The 19,782-nt window shown below is 43.6% G+C and overlaps 1 long non-coding RNA gene across 2 annotated transcripts in view; it reads left to right on the top strand.

Annotated features, from left to right (window-relative positions):
• Positions 1 to 19,782, top strand: part of LOC118363590 (uncharacterized) — a 71,753-nt gene that overhangs the window by 13,759 nt on the left and 38,212 nt on the right. Inside the window, exon 2 of one of the 2 annotated variants that reach the window (XR_008087600.1) lies at positions 11,236 to 11,645. The exons of the other annotated variant lie outside the window; for it this stretch is intronic. This is a non-coding gene — a long non-coding RNA (uncharacterized LOC118363590). The remainder of the gene's footprint in view (positions 1 to 11,235; positions 11,646 to 19,782) is intronic. 2 annotated transcript variants of the gene reach the window in all.

The following is a 19,782-nucleotide window of genomic DNA, read 5'->3' as shown; positions in this document are numbered from 1 at the left end:
TACACAGATCTACCCTCTCATACCATTGACATAAGAAAATGGAGAAGCAACCACAATTATCCTTAAGGGGACTTCTGAAGGAGGTGGATGACACAACAGCATCAATAAGCGACATGAGAACAATAGAATTGTATGAAAGGAAAAAAAACAAGCACAGTTCCTGGAGGGAGTTTTCCCTTGCCACCCCAACTCACTCCACAAAAAGGAACAGACTGGAAGACCTTAGACATCTGCTCAAGTTGTTTCTACAGGCTCACCACAACCAAAGCCTGCAGCTACCCCACAGTCACATTAGTCACACCTGTGAACCTGGTGCCTGCAGGGTATGTGCTTTTCACCACTCAGCATTTTGGTGACCCACAATCATGGACTGGAAGAGGAGGTGGGCCCGCCAGTGCCCTTCGTGACTGGAACAACACTCAATGCTGGACCTGTGGGGAGTCGGGGCCTGGGAGTTTGCAGTGTGAGGGAAATGAAAGAGGAAGAGGTTACAACAGGGGAAGAGGAAACTTTGGGTCTGGCAGAGGAAGAGGAAACTCAGCCACAGTACCACTCGCCCGGAGCTGGAAATGCTCCCCGGGGCCACTTATGCCCTATGGACAAAGAGGACAAGTTAATGACAGAGGATGGCCAGTGGGACATTTCCCTCAGTATCAACAATGAAAGCGCCCGACTCCCCTGCTTCAGTATGAATTCAGTGATTGAAGAGAAGAGCCAATAGTTACTCTTAATGTTAATGGACATAACCTACCATTTCAAATTGACACTGGAGCTCACTGTTCCTGTTTCGACAAACCTGGACAAGTTGTTTGGGCGTCTCTGAGCAAATCATCAGTGTACAAAGACTTGTTTGATGAACCTCTGCTTGACTCTGACATGGTGCTGTTCATTGATGGTTCTGCCTTTATTTTTTTATTTCACCTTTATTTAACCAGGTAGGCAAGTTGAGAACAAGTTCTCATTTACATTTGCGACCTGGCCAAGATATAAGCAAAGCAGTTAGACACATACAACAACACAAGAGTTACACATGGAGTAAAACAAATAGTCAATAATACAGTAAAAAAAATCAGTGTATATACAATGTGAGGAAATGAGGTGAGACAAGGGAGGTAAAGGCAAAAACACCATGGAGGCGAAGTAAATACTATATAGCACGTAAAACACTGGAATGGTAGATTTGCAGTGGAACAATGTGCAAGGTAGAGATAGAAATAATGGGGTGCAAAGGAGCAAAATAAATAAATACAGTAGGGGGCGATGTAGTTGTTTGGGCTAAATTATAGATGGGCTATGTGCAGGTGCAGTAATCTGTGAGCTGCTCTGACAGCTGGTGCTTAAAGCGAGTGAAGGAGATAAGTGTTTCCAGTTTCAGAGATTGTTGTAGTTCATTCCAGTCATTGGCAGCAGAGAACTGGAAGGAGAGGCGGCCAAAGGAAGAATTTGTTTTGGGGGTGACCAGCGAGCTGAGATAAGGGGGGACTTTACCTAGCAGGGTCTTGTAGATGACCTGGAGGCAGTGGGTTTGACGACGAGTATGAAGCGAGGGCCAGCCAATGAGAGCGGACAGGTCGCAGTGGTGGGTCGTTTTTGGGGCTTTGGTGAAAAAACGGATGGCACTGTGATAGACTGCATCCAATTTATTGAGTAGGGTATAGGAGTCTATTTTGTAAATGACATTGCCGAAGTCGAGGATCGGTAGGATGGTCAGTTTTACAAGGGTATGTTTGGCAGCATGAGTGAAGGATGCTTTGTTACAAAATAGGAAGCCAATTCTAGATTTAACTTTGGATTGGAGATGTTTGATGTGAGTCTGGAAGGAGAGTTTACAGTCCAAACAGACACCTAGGTATTTGTAGTTGTCCACATATTTATTCTAAGTCAGAACCCTCCAGTGTAGTGATGTTGGACGGGCGGGCAGCTGCAGGCAGCGATCGATTGAAGAGCATGCATTTAGTTTTATTTGTATTTAAGAGCAATTGGAGGCCACGGAAGGAGAGTTGTATGGCATTGAAGCTCGTCTGGAGGTTTGTTAACCTCTCTAGGGTATTTCCCGGCCAACATCCAGTGAGATTGCAGAGCGCCAAATTCAAATACAGAAATACTCATTATAAAAATTCAGAAAAGATACAACTATTTTACATAGGTTTAAAGACTAACTTCTTGTGAATCCAACCATGTTGTCAGATTTAAAAAATGCTTTACGGACGAAAGCATACCTTACAATTATTTGAGAACATAGCCAGCAGACAAATCATTACAAACAGTAACCAACCAAGTAGAATAGTTACACAAGTCAGAAATAGAGAGAAAATGAATCACTTACCTTTAATGATCTTCATATGTTTGCACTCAGAAGACATTCATTTATTCAATAAATGTTCCTTTTGTTCGATAGTCTCTCTTTATATCCAAAAACCTTTTTCTTTAGTAATCCACAGGCTCAAACGCAATCACAACAGGCAGACAAAAAAATCCAAATTCTGTCTGTAAAGTTCATAGAAACACGTCAAACGATGTTTATATTCAAACCTCTGGTTGTTTTTAGCCTAAATAATCAATAATATTTCAACTGGACAATAACGTTGTCAATATAAAAAGTAAACAAGAAAGTCACTCTCTCGGTCGCGCACATGAAAAAGCTCTGTGACACGGCAGGGTCCACTCATTTAGACTGCTCTTACTCCCTCGTTTTTCCGAATAGAAGCCTGAAACAATTTCTAAAGACTGACATCTAGTGGAAGGCAGAGGAACTGCAATTTGAGTCCTAATTCAATGGATACTGTAATGGCATTGAATAGAAATCCTACTTCCTGAATGGATTTTTCTCAGGTTTTCGCCTGCCAAATCAGTTCTGTTATACTCAGACATTATTTTAACAGTTTTGGAAACGTTAGAGTGTTTTCTATCCAAATCTACTAATTATATGCATATCCTTTCTTCTGGGCCTGAGTAGAAGGAAGTTTAATTTGGGCATGCTTTTCATCCAAAATTCCAAATGCTGCCCCCTACCCTAGAGAAGTTAACACAGTGTCAAAAGGGCCAGAAGTATACCGACTGGTGTCATCTGCGTAGAGGTGGATCAGACACTCACCAGCAGCAAGCGCGACATCATTGATGTGTACAGAGAAGAGAGTCGGTCCAAGAATTGAACTCTCTGGCACCCCCCTAGAGACTGCCAGAGGCCCGGACAACAGGCCCTCCGATTTGACACACTGAACTCTACCAGAGAAGTAGTTGGTGAACCAGGCAAGGCAATCATTTGAGAAACCAAGGCTATCAAGTCTGCCGATGAGGATGTGATGATTGACAGAGTCAAAAGCCTTGGCCAGGTCAATGAATACGGCTGCACAGTATTGTTTCTTATCGATGGCGTTTATGATATCGTTAAGGACCTTGAGCGTGGCTGAGGTGCACCCATGACCAGCTCTGAAACCAGATTGCATAGCGGAGAAGGTATGGTGGGATGTGAAATGGTCGGTAATCCGTTTGTTGACTTGGCTTTCGAAGACCTTAGAAGGTATGTAGCAGTTTGGGTCAAGAATATTCCCCCCGTTTGAAGAGGGGGATGACCGCAGCTGCTTTCCAATCTTTGGGAATCTCAGACGATATGAAGGGGAGGTTGAACAGGCTAGTAATAGGGGTTCAAACAATTTCAGAAAGAAATGGTCCAGATTGTCTAGCCCGGCTGATTTGTAGGGGTCCAGATTTTGCAACTCTTTCAGAACATCAGCTGACTGGATTTGGGAGAAGGAGAAATGGAGAAGGCCTGGGCGAGTTGCTGTGGGGTTGCAGTGCTGTTGACCGGGTTAGGGGTAGCCAGGTGGAAAGAATGGTCAGCTGTAGAAAAATGCTTATTGAAATTCTCAATTATTATTTATCGGTGGTGACAGTGTTTCCTATCCTCAGTGCAGTGGGCAGCTGGCAGGAGGTGTTCTTATTCTCCATGGACTTTACAGTGTCCCAGAACTTTTTTGAGTTTGTGTTGCAGGAAGCAAATTTCTGCTTGAAAAAGCTAGCCTTGGCTTTTCTAACTGCCTGTGTATATTGGTTTCTAGCTTCGCTGAAAAGTTGCATTTTACGGGGGCTGTTCGATGCTAATGCAGAACGCCATAGGATGTTTTTGTGATGGTTAAGGGCAGTCAGGTCTGGAGAGAACCAAGGGCTTTATCTGTTCCTGGTTCTACATTTCTTGAATGGGGCATGCTTATTTAAGATGGTGAGGAAGGCATTTAAATAAATAAATAACCAGGCCTCCTCTACTGACGGGATGAGATCAATATCCTTCCAGGATACCCCGGCCAGGTCGATTAGAAAGGCCTGCTCGCTGAAGTGTTTTAGGGAGCGTTTGACAGTTATGAGTGGAGGTCGTTTGACCGCTGACCCATTACGGATGCAGGCAATGAAGCAGTGATCGCTGAGATCTTGGTTGAAAACAGCAGAGGTGTATTTAGAGGGCAAGTTGGTTAGGATGATATCTATGAGGGTACCCATGTTTACGGCTTTGGGTTGGTACCTAGTAGGTTCATTGATAATTTATGTGAGTTTGAGGGCATCAAGCTTAGATTGTAGGATGGCTGGGGTGTTCAGCATGTTCCAGTTCAGGTAGCCTAGCAGAACGAGCTCTGAAGATAGATGGGGGGGCAATAAGTTCACATATGGTGTCCAGAGCACAGCTGGTGGCAGAGGGTGGTCTATAGCAGGCAGCAACAGTGAGAGACTTGTTTTTAGAGAGGTGTATTTTTAAAAGTGGAAGTTCAAATTGTCAGACCTGGATAGTAGGACATAACTCTGCAGGCTATATTTGCAGTATATTGAGATTCAGACTTTTTGGTGGTCTTCCTAAGACAGGATTCAGACACGGCTAGAACATCCGGGTTGGCAGAGTGTGCTAAAGCAGTGAATAAAACAAACTTAGGTGGGAGGCTTCTAATGTTAACATGCATGAAACCAAAGCTATTATGTTTACAGAAGTCATCAAAAGAGAGCGCCTGGGGAATAGGAGTGAGGCCAGGCACTGCAGGGCCTGGATTCACCATTACATCACCAGTGGAACAGAGGAGGAGTAGGATAAGGGTATGGCTAAAAGATATGATAATTGGTCGTCTAGAACGTCCGGAACAGAGAGTAAAAGGAGGTTTCTGGGGGCGATAAATTAGCTTCAAGGTATAATGTACAGACAAAGGTATGGTAGGATGTGAATACAGTGCAGGTAAAGCTAGGTATTGAGTGATGATGAGAGAGAATTTGTCTCTAAAAAACATAATTGAAACCAAGTGATGTCATTGCATGTGTGGGTGGTGGAACTGAAAGGTTGGATAAGGTATAATGAGCAGGGTTAGAGGCTCTACAGTGAAATAAGCCAATAAACACTAACCAGAACAGCAATGGACAATGCATATTGACATTATGGAGAGGCATGCTTAGTCGAGTGATCAAAAGGGTCCAGTGAGTAGTGAGGTTGGTTGGGGTCACGACGATTCAGACAGCTAGCCGGGCCATCGGTAGCAACAAGCATAGGATGGAGGTCTGTTTTTTGCCACCTCGTGCGTTTCCGTTGGTAGATTAGTGCGGTTCCGTGTGGTCGAGGGGATCAATCCAATTGGCAAAATAGATATAGTTATAGTGCCCCAAGAAAAAATGTCCGATAGACCTATTCAGATAGCAGCCGATAAGACAGCTAATGATTAGCGGGCCACAGATGGGCGTTCAGGTAACGCCGCGATGGAGGGGCCAGTTGGATAACTCCCTCGGGCAGATAACGTCGGTAGTCAAGTTGTGAAGGCCCGGTGGGGCTCCGTATCGGCAGTAAAACGGGTCCGGATAGGTGATTTTTGTAGCCCAGGAGTGGGTGATGGAACTCTTCAGCTGGCTAGCTCCGGAATAATTGATGTTTGCTCCGGGATCGACATAAGCCAATAGTCACACGGATAGCAGCTAGCTAGCTGTGTGATCCAGGTATAAATGTCCAGAGCTTGGAAATATCCCCGGTTGAAATCCGGGGATATGGAGAGAAAAATAGGCCCGGTATGTTCTGGTCTATAAAAGATATGCAGAAGAAAGATGTAAATATATATATATATACACGGGACAAGACAATGACAAAGGACGTCTGACTGCTATGCCATCTTGGTGGGTATGATATAGATCAAAGCACAGGGAAGAAACATGTAGGATTTGCTGTAGTAGATGTGGAAGGTGATATTGAGGTTATATGGACCATTTATCAGCGCAACAGGCAGATTTATTAGCTCTGACCACATACTAACTTCCGGCGCCGACAGAGATGTCCGCCTCGCTTCGCGTTCCTAGGAAACTATGCAGTTTTTTTTTTTTTTTTACGTGTTATTTCTTACATTAGTACCCCAGGTCATCTTAGGTTTCATTACATACAGTCGAGAAGAACTACTGAATATAAGAGCAGCGTCGACTCACCATCAGTACGACCAAGAATATGACTTTCACGAAGCGGATCCTGCATTCTGCCTTTCACCCAGGACAACGGAATGGATCCCAGCCGGCGACCCAAAAAAACGACTTCGTAAAAGAGGGAAACGAAGCGGTCTTCTGGTCAGACTCCGGAGACGGGCACATCGTGCACCACTCCCCAGTATATTTCTCGCCAATGTCCAGTCTCTTTACAACAAGGTTGATGAAATCCGAGCAAGGGTAGCATTCCAGAGGGACATCAGAGACTGTAACGTTCTTTGCTTCACGGAAACATGGCTCATTGGAGAGACGCTATCGGAGTCGGTGCAGCCAGCTGGTTTCTCCACGCATCGCGCGGACAGAAACAAACATCTTTCTGGTAAGAAGAGGGGCAGGGGCGTATGCCTTATGGCTAACGAGACGTGGTGTGGCCACAACAATATACAGGGACTCAAGTCCTTCTGTTCACCTGATTTAGAATTCCTAACAATCAAATGTCGACCGCATTATATACCAAGGGAATTCTCTTCGATTATAATCACAGCCGTATATATTCCCCCCCAAGCAGACACATCGATGGCTCTGAACAAACTTTATTTGACTCTTTGCAAACTGGAATCCATACATCCTGAGGCTGCATTCATTGTAGCTGGGGATTTTAACAAGGCTAATCTGAAAACAAGACTCCCTAAATTGTATCAGCATATCGATTGCGCAACCAGGACTGGCAAAACCTTGGATCATTGCTATTCTAACTTCCGCAACGCATATAAGGCCCTGCCCCGCCCTCCTTTCGGAAAAGCTGACCACGGCTCCATTTTGTTGATCCCTGCCTACAGACAGAAACTAAAACAAGAAGCTCCCACGCTGAGGTCTGTCCAACGCTGGTCCGACCAATCTGATTCCACACTCCAAGACTGCTTCCATCACGTGGACTGGGATATGTTTCATATTGCGTCAGACAACAACATTGACGAATACGCTGATTCGTGTGCGAGTTCATTAGAAAGTGCGCTGAAGATGTCGTTCCCATAGCAACGATTAAAACACTCCCAAACCAGAAACCGTGGATTGATGGCAGCATTCGCGTGAAACTGAAAGCGCAAACCACTGCTTTTAATCAGGGCAAGGTGACCGGAAACATGACCGAATACAAACAGTGTAGCTATTCCCTCCGCAAGGCAATCAAACATGCTAAGTGTCAGTATAGAGACAAAGTCGAATCTCAATTCAACGGCACAGACACGAGAGGTATGTGGCAGGGTCTACAGTCAATCACGGATTACAAAAAGAAAACCAGCCCCGTCACGGACCTGTCACGCCTTGGTCTTAGTATTTTGTGTTTTCGTTAATTATTTGGTCAGGCCAGGGTGTGACATGGGTTTATTTTGTGGTATTTCGTATTGGGGTTTTGTAGTTATTGGGATTGCGGCTGAGTAGGGGTGTTGCATAGGTTTGGCTGCCTGAGGCAGTTCTCAATCAGAGTCAGGTGATTCTCGTTGTCTCTGATTCGGAACCGTATTTAGGTAGCCGGGGTTCACTGTGTATTTCGTGGGTGATTGTTCCTGTCTCTGTGTAGTTTCACAAGATAGGCTGTAATTTGGTTTCACGTTCCGTTTTGTTGTTTTTGTATTTGTATAAGTTATGTTCATGTATCGCAATCCTTCATTAAAGATCATGAGTAACAACCACGCTGCATTTCGGTCCGACTCTCTTTCGACAAATGAAGAACGCCGTTACAGGACCAGGATGTCTTGCTCCCAGGCAGACTAAATAACTTTTTTGCCCGCTTTGAGGACAATACAGTGCCACTGACACGGCCTGCAACCAAAACATTCGGCCTCTCCTTCACTGCAGCCGAGTTGAGTAAAACATTTAAACATGTTAACCCTCGCAAGGCTGCAGGCCCAGACGAAATCCCCAGCCGCGCCCTCAGAGCATGCGCAGACCAGCTGGCTGATGTGTTTACGGACATATTCAATCAATCCCTATCCCAGTCTGCTGTTCCCACATGCTTCAAGAGGGCCACCATTGTTCCTGTTCCCAAAAAAGCTAAGGTAACTGAGCTAAACGATTACCGCCCCGTAGCACTCACTTCCGTCATCATGAAGTGCTTTGAGAGACTAGTCAAGGACCATATCACCTCCACCCTACCTGACACCCTAGACCCACTCCAATTTGCTTACCGCCCAAATAGGTCCACAGATGATGCAATCTCAACCACACTGCACACTGCCCTAACCCCTCTGGACAAGAGGAATACCTATGTGAGAATGCTGTTCATCGACTACAGCTCGGCATTTAACACCATAGTACCCTCCAAGCTCGTCATCAAGCTTGAGACCCTGGGTCTCGACCTCGCCCTGTGCAACTGGGTACTGGACTTCCTGACGGGCCGCCCCCCAGGTGGTGAGGGTAGGCAACAACATCTCCACCCCGCTGATCCTCAACACTGGGGCCCCACAAGGGTGCGTTCTGAGCCCTCTCCTGTACTCCCTGTTCACCCACAACTGCGTGGCCACGCACGCCTCCAACTCAATCAAAGACGGCCTACAGGGAGGAGGTGAGGGCCCTCGGAGTGTGGTGTCAGGAAAATAACCTCACACTCACCGTCAACAAAACTAAGGAGATGATTGTGGACTTCAGGAAACAGCAGAGGGAACACCCCCCTATCCACATCGATGGAACAGTAGTGGAGAGGGTAGCTAGTTTTAAGTTCCTCGGCATACACATCACAGACAAACTGAATTGGTCCACCCACACAGACAGCATCGTGAAGAAGGCGCAGCAGCGCCTCTTCAACCTCAACCTTTTGGCTTGTCACCAAAAGCACTCACAAACTTCTACAGATGCACAATTGAGAGCATCCTGGCGGGCTGTATCACTGCCTGGTACGACAACTGCTCCACCCACAACCGTAAGGCTCTCCAGAGGGTTGTGAGGTCTGCACAACGCATCACCGGGGGCAAACTACCTGCCCTCCAGGACACCTACACCACCCGATGTTACAGGAAGGCCATAAAGATCATCAAGGACAACAACCACCAGCCACTGCCTGTTCACCCCGCTATCATCCAGAAGGCGAGGTCAGTACAGGTGCATCAAAGCTGGGACTGAGAGACTGAAAAACAGCTTCTATCTCAAGGCCATCGGACTGTTAAACAGCCACCATTAACATTGAGTGGCTGCTGCCAACACACTGACTCAACTCCAGCCACTTTAATAATGGGAATTGATGGGAAAGGATGTAAAATATATCACTTGCCACTTTAAACAATGCTAGCTAATATAATGTATACATACCCTACATTTTTCATCTCATATGTATACGTATATACTGTACTCTATATCATCTACTGCATCTTGCCTATGCCGCTCTGTACCATCACTCATTCATATATCTTTATGTACATATTCTTTATCCCCCTACACTTGTGTGTATAAGACAGTAGTTTTGGAATTGTTAGTTAGATTACTTGTTGGTTTTTACTGCATTGTCGGAACTAGAAGCACAAGCATTTCGCTACACTCGCATTAACATCTGCTAACCATGTGTATGTGACAAATACAATTTGATTTGATTTGAGCTTGTGATTTGGGGGAAGGGAAGGCCCTTACTTTCTACTCAGCATATGCTAGTGTGGTTTGGAAAGCAAGAGGGTTTACTAATACCACAGGCACACCTATTAAAACATACCTTATGTTGAACAGTTGATTGAAGCTATGTGAAAACCTAAAACATTGGCTATTGTTAAGGTTGAGGCACACACAGGGTGGTGTGATTATGCTAGAATTGGTAACAGCATAGCTGATGAGGCGGCCAAATTGGCTGCTTCCCGTTGTCACACACATGCATTCTATTTTTAGTCTTTTGTGTCATTTGAAACTACTGATATTGAGAAACAGCAGCAGGCTGATATACTCAATCACCAAGTGTGGAGGGAGAGAGAGTGTGCTCTCTGTCCTAGGTCTGGCTTATGGCTACTTCTTTTATCTGGCATGCCCTGTTTATCATCAACCATGATCTTTAATATTTGCCGATTAGCTCATGGAGTGAGCCATTCATCAAAGGGAGGATATGGTTGAGGAGAAGAATTAGGAGAAGATTTTGGCCCAATGGTTTTGCCAAAATTTGAACCAGCACTTAAAAATAACTAAATGTATCGTTGCGTGACATGTTTGTTATATAACATAGACAAGGGAACTCCACTGCAACCAGGGAAGTTCCCCAATCCAAAATGGCCTATTGTCCTGTCCACCTAGCTATGGATTTCATAGACATGGTAGAGCGAAAAGAAAGAGATACTGCCTGGTGATAATTGACTAGTTTACCAGGTGGGTTGAACCATCCCACTACCAACTGTGTTTGCTCGAACAGTTGCAAATGGCTAGTTATGGAAATTATACTCAAGTTCGGAGTGCCTGAGATTTTGTCTGCAGTCAATGGGACCCATGTCATAGGAGATGTGATTGCCGAAATGGCCAAAATGATGGGTGTTGACCAGAAGTTTGTGTCCATCTATCACCCGCGGAGTAACGGTAGCTACTGAGAGTGCTAATCAGACCCTGAAAGGCTCCCTTGCCAAACTATGCCATTCCACAGGGATTACCTCTTCTCCTTATGAAAATGTGCAGCAGCCATAACAAAGGTATTGGGTGTACACCTTATGAAATGTTAACAAGACGACCAATGAACACCCCAGGGGTGAGACCTGGCTGACCGACAGATAGACATAACTAAGACATAGTGAGACCATTTGGAGTACATGAAGGAACTATCTTAAGTTTTCTCCACTCTCACATTAGGAAAGCAGCAGAACCAATCCCAGGTGAGGATCCAGATGCTCTGACCATCTGCGTAGGAGACTGAGTGAAACTACAAGTCCATTAAAGAAAATGGAACCAGCCAAGATGGATGGGACCCTTCCAGGTGACCATGGCAAAACCAACTGTAATCCGGGTTGGGAAGAGGTCCGGCTGGCATCATCTCTCCCACTGCAAATATCTTCCAGAGTGGAAGCCATGGATGAGCGACTGGAGGGAGGGAGAGCACGGCCCAGAGAACATCTGAAGGAGGAAAAATGTCAGAGCCAAAGGACAGAAGCAGAGGGCCCAGACCAAACGGCCGGAAAGAAAGATGAAAAAGAAGGCTCTAGCCAACGAGCAGAAGATGGAGACATTTGACACTCAGGTTCTATAACTAGGAAACAGGAGAGGTGAGTCAGTCTTCGTGGTAAGAACTACCCACTCTGTGCGGTGTAATGATCCCAGTAGGCACCCGTTGATAGAATTTTTAGGAAATGGAAGCTTGGGCATCGTTCCCATACTACCCTGCATAAGCCCGAAATCAACCCCTGCCCTGTGTCTTTGTAATAATGGGAAGGAAGATATGGGAGATACTAGAGCTTGTTTTGTATATATGGGTCAACTGAGAGAAGAATACAGTGATAGGAGAAGCTATACTAAAGGGGATTTTAGTGTGTTAGACTGACAGGTGTAAACCTTTCCAGGATGGAGGAAGGCATGGGAGCACCTTTTGGATGGATGTGGGTATGCAGTGACAAGGGGTACCTCACCTTACCTCCTGGATGGGGGCGGGGGTGTTGTTATTTGGGGAGAACAGAAATGTACTTGTTAAGAATTCCGGTCACTGACCTTTTCAATGAGACATGTTAAACCAACTCTGGGGAACTGAAGCGTGCCAAACGACTCATCCCAGACAATCAGGAAGCCTATGGTCATGTCCTACACCCGGGTGAGATTTTTGGTATGTCAGTCATACCCACCTGGGGTGTGGCTGTCCTAGGAAAGTGGGTAAAGCCATTTAACCTACTCTTTACAGGCCCATATGAATTTAACGATCTGAGGATTTAGCCAACTCTCATTAGATGTCCAAAATCTGAAAACAGTCGTCAGCCGCCATGATTTGGATTTAGATTATCTTTTGGTGAAGGAAGGAGGACACTGTAATGTTCTAGGTATTATTGATCCTGAACATTGTGTTATGCTCCTCCCTGACTCTTAGTTAAACTCTCTCAAAATCTGAAAAATCTGTTTTTGACTAAATTGGTTACTGGTTTAATGCTAAATTTGGAGATGTGATGGGGAAAGTTATGTTGACTTTGTTTTCATTGTTTTCTCCTATACTGGTGGGAGGTTTGGTGATTTTGGTTACTGTTTATATTTGTCAGACAATGACTAACTGCTCTTGAACATGCAGGAGTGATAGTGTTGGTGGAAGCTGATAGGAACCTCAGGAGGTTCTTATCAGTGGAAGCTGATAGGAACCTCAGGAGGTTCTTATCAGGAGTTGTTTCTCCTTTTAGCTGGCCATCCCTGGGATCAAATGGATCGGGGGGATTGCCAAATCTGTTTGATTTCAGAGGAAAATATTATGATTGATGGTGTGAGACTCTTGGTGAGTCTCCAAGGGGGGAGTGATGGGGTCATGATAGGGGCTGCACCAAATGTTTGATGTATTATAATAATTAATTATGCTTATGTTTGTATTAATAGAAGGGTAGGGGCTATGGTAAACCTCCTCCCCCATATTTATAGGATGCTAGACTACAGATTAACATTATATGTTCATTGTAAGGTTTCATTTTGTTCCACAGTCTTTTCTGGTCTCTGCCTCTTAAAAAGAAATGGTCTGAGAGATGTGTGAATTATTGCAGGGTGTCTGTGAGAAGGCACCTCTAGGCTAAAAGAGATTAGACACAGAACTGCCAGGGAGTGAAAAGAGATGAGAGACTAGTCAGACATACCTCTATAAATCAACTTGGGGAGTGGACATTTACTACTGAGCCCTTATAAAACACTGGAACTATTGTATCTCTCTTACAAGTTTGTATAGCTGTGTATGCATGGGGTTGGTCTGATGAGTAGAAGGTAATGACGTATGCAGTGACATCACTAGGGATGGACTTCGGGCTTAATAAAATAACTAGGGACTTTTCCTATTTTGCAGAACTCAGGAGAGACATCAGTTGTATGTGTGATGTTTGATCTTTGACTTCTGTCTACAGCTGTGTTTTGATTAAAATTTGTTATGATTTATAATACACATTTTCAGTGTTCCTTATTTGTTTAGTAACCCTCTCTGAGATAGGCGGGACGCTTGCGTTTCACTTGGCCAATAGCCAGGGAAAATGCACAGCGCCAAATTCAAATAGAATACTATAAAAATCAAACTTTCATTAAATCACACATGTAAGATACCAAATTAAAGCTACACTCATTGTGAATCCAGCCAACATGTCAGATTTCAAAAAGGCTTTTTGGTGAAAGCACAATATGCTATTATCTGATGATAGCACAACAGTAAACAAAGAGAGTAGCATATTTCAACCCTGCAGGCGCAACACAAAGCTCAGAAATAAAATATAAATCATGCCTTACCTTTGACGAGCTTCTTTTGTTTGCACTCGAATATGTCCCATAAACATCACAAATGGTCCTTTTGTTCTATTAATTCCGTCGATATATATCCAAAATGTCCATTTATTTGGCGCTTTTGATCCAGAAAAACACAGCTTCCGATTTGCGCAACATCACTACAAAATATCTCAAAAGTAACCTGTAGATTTTGTCAAAACATTTCAAACTACTTTTGTAATACAACTTTAGGTATTTTTAAACGTTAATAATAGATAAAATTGAAGACGGGACTATCTGTGTTCAATATAGGAAGACAGCAAACTGACGCTACTTTTCGAATCATGAACCTCTCTCAAAAAGTACACTTCATTCAAGATGGCTGTCCTTCTTCACACAAAGGAATAACCTCAACCAATTTCTAAAGACTGGTGACATCCAGTGGAAGCGGTAGGAACTGCAAACAAGTCCCTTGGAAATCTAGTTTCCCAATTAAATCTCATTGAATAGACAGTGACCTCAACAAAAAAACTCTGAATGGTTTGTCCTCGGTGTTTTTGCCTGCTACGTTAATTCTGTTATACTCACAGACACGGTTCAAACAGTTTTAGAAACTTCTGAGTGTTTTCTATCCAAATCTACTAATACTATGTGTATCTTATATTCTGGGGATGAGTAGCCCGAAGTTGAATTTGGGAACCCTATTTATCCAAAAGTGAAAATGCTGCCCTCTCACCCCCAGAATATAAGATAAATCAATAAAACGGAGCACAGAAAAACGGAACCAACACCTTCCTCTGACACAGCCTGGTATAGAGGTCATGCATGGAAGGATAGTTGGCCCCGTTGATGTACTGGGCCGTACGCACTACCCTCTGTAGTGCGATGCGGTTGGAGGCCGAGCAGTTGCCATAACAGGCAGTGATGCAACCCGTCAGGATGCTCTCGACGGTGCAGCTGTAAAACCTTTTGGGGATCTGAAGACCCATGCCATATCTTTTCAGTCTCCTGAGGGGGAATCGGTTTTGTCGTGCCCTCTTCACAACTGTCTTGGTGTGCTTGGTCCATGTTAGTTTGTTGGTGATGTGGACGCCAAGGAACTTGAAGCTCTCAACCTGCTCACCTACAGCCCTGTCGATGACAATGGGGGCGTGCTCAGTCCTCCCTTTTCTGTAGTCCTGTAGTTAAGTATGATTATTCGAGCACAGCTCATGTTTACTGCACTCATCATGTGCCAAAACTAATCTGAAATAGATCCCACATGTTCACCTCTTTATTAGATTACCAATAAGTAATTGAAATAAAAATGTACGAAGTTCAGTGCTCAAATTGAAAAGGGCAAATATTGATCCCAATTATTAGGCTAGAAACAAGCTATAAATTCCACACGCCCCCGATGCACATGTGGATATTTGTTTAGAGTGACTTTCTAATGTCAAGGAGTAAGAATACTTTGGTAGTGTAATGTGCCATTTGGAGGGTTCAGAGAGTGGAACATCAGCTTTATGAATGATACGACTTGGACCCGAGACAATATACAGAGCTCAACCGCCATCTAAGTAAGTTCAGGTGACAAGAATCTATAGACACGTAAGGCATTTCTAATCAATCATGCACATCCAATTCTCATCCTTACAGAACTAATCTGTTTTACTCTTCCTATAAATTGAGCTAATCACATTCTGTGCAACATAAAGATGTTTAAGTAAATTGATACTTGATAGTTCTGTCATGACCTTGGCCTGGGGATAGGTTTATGACAGTCATAAATACCTCTTTCCCCCTTTTTCCTCTCTCTACCCTACTGATGTTACATTTGCAAAACCCTTGGTTAACATAGAGATTTTGGGAACATCAGAAGGTAGGGGGAAATGAACTATATTCTGGTAACCAGACCAATTGAACATATGCGGTGGTACTTAATGAATATGATGTCAGTTCGGTTGTCGTCTGAGACATTCTTTTCAATGTTAAGATGACATAAGTGGAAAGTCTACACATCAGAGTTATCGGATTCACATGGAATTGTTGTTTAATTTAAATGTTTGAATATGAAATTATTCGTGATGGGATGAAATGTGATTTTAGCTTCTAAAATATGAGATTTGGGTTTTCATAAGATAGGGCTCTGCTCAATTAGTGGCCTGCCCCTGTGAAGGGACATAGGCTATACAACTTTTCAAACACGCCCTCCTCTTCCTTCCTATATAAAGCCTTGGCGACAATATAACCTCCTGTTCCGAGGACGTGAGGACGACGGTCCAATGTCAGAATGGTTCAGATAATAACTACAGAACATCAGCGTGAGCTTTGGTTGCTAATGGTATGAACTTTGAACTCATTCACTACAGAAGTGATACCTCCTAGTCGTTGAGTTAGCAACAGCCGCTGCAAACGAGGATTAGGAAGGAACAGACAGAGTATCCCATCTATCACACAACTACAACGTATTCAATTTACCAGCACACATTCTTCAAATGACAAAGGACTCGGTTGGACAACCCGTCCTTCCATCTACCACCAACCTACCGAAGCATAGCTCAGAGTAAATATTTATTGCATTTTCCTTTTCCAAATGGGCGGTAATTTAGAATGCATAAGATACTGTATTTACGATAGCACAGCTTCGCCCTTTGTTCCTCAGTCTTCCCGTTCTTTCACTCAAACCCAGCCCTCTTCTTTTGTGTAACAAGCTGTCATATCTGTTCCGCCCGCTAGGGACATTTTCCTTTATGACGTAATTTGTAATCAAGTTATGATTTAAATATGTGTATGTGTAATTCTGTGTGATTAGTTAGCTATTTAGTAAATAAATAATTAAACCCAATTTTGTATTGCTGATTCAACTTGTTAGCCAGGGTTCGTGCAGGTAACCAAGAATTTACAACTTTCAGATGAGACTGAATTAAGATGACGATTAATATTGACTGCTATTTATATATATATAGCTATTTACATGCTATTGGTGTAAAATATTACTAGGTCTTTAAGAGTTTATTCGGAAGATAACAGTTCTATAAATATTATTTTGTGGTGCCCGACTCTCTAGTTAATTACATTTACATGATTAGCTCAATCAGGTAATATTAATTACGGAGAAATAATTTTATAGAATAGCATGTCATATCACTTAATCCGGCATAGCCAAAGACACAACAGTTCATATAAATTACATTTTTTAACATATTTGTTAAAAATAACATTTGTGAAAATAGTCTAGACTGTATTTTCCATAGCCATATTATATTAAACTTTATGTGAAATGATAATGAAATAGCTTACCCAAAAGTCATGTTACATGAGTCATGTTACACTACATAGAATTGCGGGAAATCTTCTTCAAAACAACACCATTTCGTAGGGCCCTGAATGAAACAAAACCAACTTTTGTTGCTATATTTAATGTATCTCAATGGACAATAATTAAAATAGGACCAAATTTAGGCTCCGGTCACATTTCCCACACATCTGTTGAACTTATTTGGTCTTTCACAATAGCTTATCAATTCAGGGGAACAATTCTCATTCCTTAAAATGGTATAAAATATAGGGTAATTAATGTGCTTGTCAGCAAGAACATTACCGTTTTTCTTCATACTTAGCTTAAAACAACTAGGAAGAAGTGGAATAATTTATCTCATGGACAGTGTTGTAAGTCATACATTTTAAGAGGCTATATTGAAATGTTTTGTGCTTTTCAGACTTCAAGTAAAGTTTTTAATGTTCATTCAACGATCAAAGCATCCTGAACTTACACCTGCTTTTTATTTTGTTTGAATTCCACCCTGGTCATAGGCCTAAACCTCCCAGGAGTCCTCAGAATTGACCAATTAACAGCTGATTTCACACACAAATTCTCACATTCTCACGCTGGCTAAAAGGATATATAACTTCGTCAATCACACATGCCCTTTGTGAGGCATTGTAATGATGTTCTCCACAGCTTTTCACCAATGCCAGTTGTGTAGAATGAGCACCACAGTTACTGGTAGTAAACAAATTACAAAGCTATACCAATCTATTGCTGTCATGACACAGAGCAATACTCTGCAAACTAAGTGCAAAATGGGAATCTAAATTTGGGGAGAATATTGAAAATGAAACGTGGGAGGGGATCGGTAAGAATGCTCATACCATTACCCACTCAAGCATTCTTGAAAGAGTACTTAAGTATGTACAGTATATGGATGTGTACAGTGCATTCAGAAGGTATTCAGACCAATGGTCAGTGGAGAACTATGGAAAACAAATGTAATATTGGTTTTCATTTTGTGACATTCCCACATGCTTCAAGAGGGCCACCATTGTTCCTGTTCCCAAGAAAGCTAAGGTAACTGAGCTAAACGACTACCGCCCCGTAGCACTCACTTCCGTCATCATGAAGTGCTTTGAGAGACTAGTCAAGGACCATATCACCTCCACCCTACCTGACACCCTAGACCCACTCCAATTTGCTTACCGCCCAAATAGGTCCACAGACGATGCAATCTCAACCACACTGCACACTGCCCTAACCCACCTGGACAAGAGGAATACCTATGTGAGAATGCTGTTCATCGACTACAGCTCGGCATTCAACACCATAGTACCCTCAAAGCTCGAGACCCTGGGTCTCGACCCCGCCCTGTGCAACTGGGTACTGGACTTCCTGACGGGCCGCCCCCAGGTGGTGAGGGTAGGCAACAACATCTCCTCCCCGCTGATCCTCAACACGGGGGCCCCACAAGGGTGCGTTCTGAGCCCTCTCCTGTACTCCCTGTTCACCCACGACTGCGTGGCCACGCACGCCTCCAACTCAATCATCAAGTTTGCGCACGACACAACAGTGGTAGGCTTGATTACCAACAACGACGAGACGGCCTACAGGGAGGAGGTGAGGGCCCTCGGAGTGTGGTGTCAGGAAAATAACCTCACACTCAACGTCAACAAAACTAAGGAGATGATTGTGGACTTCAGGAAACAGCAGAGGGAACACCCCTATCCACATCGATGGAACAGTAGTGGAGAGGGTAGCTAGTTTTAAGTTCCTCGGCATACACATCACAGACAAACTGAATTGGTCCACTCACACTGACAGCGTCGTGAAGAAGGCGCAGCAGCGCCTATTCAACCTCAGGAGGCTGAAGAAATTTGGCTTGTCACCAAAAGCACTCACAAACTTCTACAGATGCACAATCGAGAGCATCCTGGCGGGCTGTATCACCGCCTGGTACGGCAACTGCTCCGCCCTCAACCGTAAGGCTCTCCAGAGGGTAGTGAGGACTGCACAACACATCACCGGGGGCAAACTACCTGCCCTCCAGGACACCTACACCACCCGTTGTTACAGGAAGGCCATAAAGATCATCAAGGACATCAACCACCTGAACCACTGCCTGTTCACCCCACTATCATCCAGAAGGCGAGGTCAGTACAGGTGCATCAAAGCTGGGACCGAGAGACTGAAAAACAGCTTCTATCTCAAGGCCATCAACATTGAGTGGCTGCTGCCATCACACTATCATTGACACTGACCCAACTCCAGCCATTTTAATAATGGGAAATTATGTAAATATATCACTAGCCACTTTAAACAATGCTACCTTATATAATGTAACTTACCCTACATTATTCATCTCATATGCATATGTATATACTGTACTCTACATCATCGACTGCATCCTTATGTAATACATGTATCACTAGCCACTTTAACTATGCCACTTTGTTTACTTTGTCTACACACTCATCTCATATGTATATACTGTACTCGATACCATCTACTGTATGCTGCTCTGTACCATCACTCATTCAGATATCCTTATGTACATATTCCTTATCCCCTTACACTGTGTATAAGACAGTAGTTTTGGAATTGTTAGTTAGATTACTTGTTGGTTATCACTGCATTGTCGGAACTAGAAGCACAAGCATTTCGCTACACTCGCATTAACATCTGCTAACCATGTGTATGTGACAAATAAAATTTGATTTGAT

Source organism: Oncorhynchus keta, chromosome 30 (genome assembly GCF_023373465.1).
Source record: "Oncorhynchus keta strain PuntledgeMale-10-30-2019 chromosome 30, Oket_V2, whole genome shotgun sequence".
Taxonomy (NCBI): Eukaryota; Metazoa; Chordata; class Actinopteri; order Salmoniformes; family Salmonidae; genus Oncorhynchus; species Oncorhynchus keta.
Note: the sequence above shows the minus strand (reverse complement) of the source record. Positions and strands in the feature narration are given on the sequence as shown.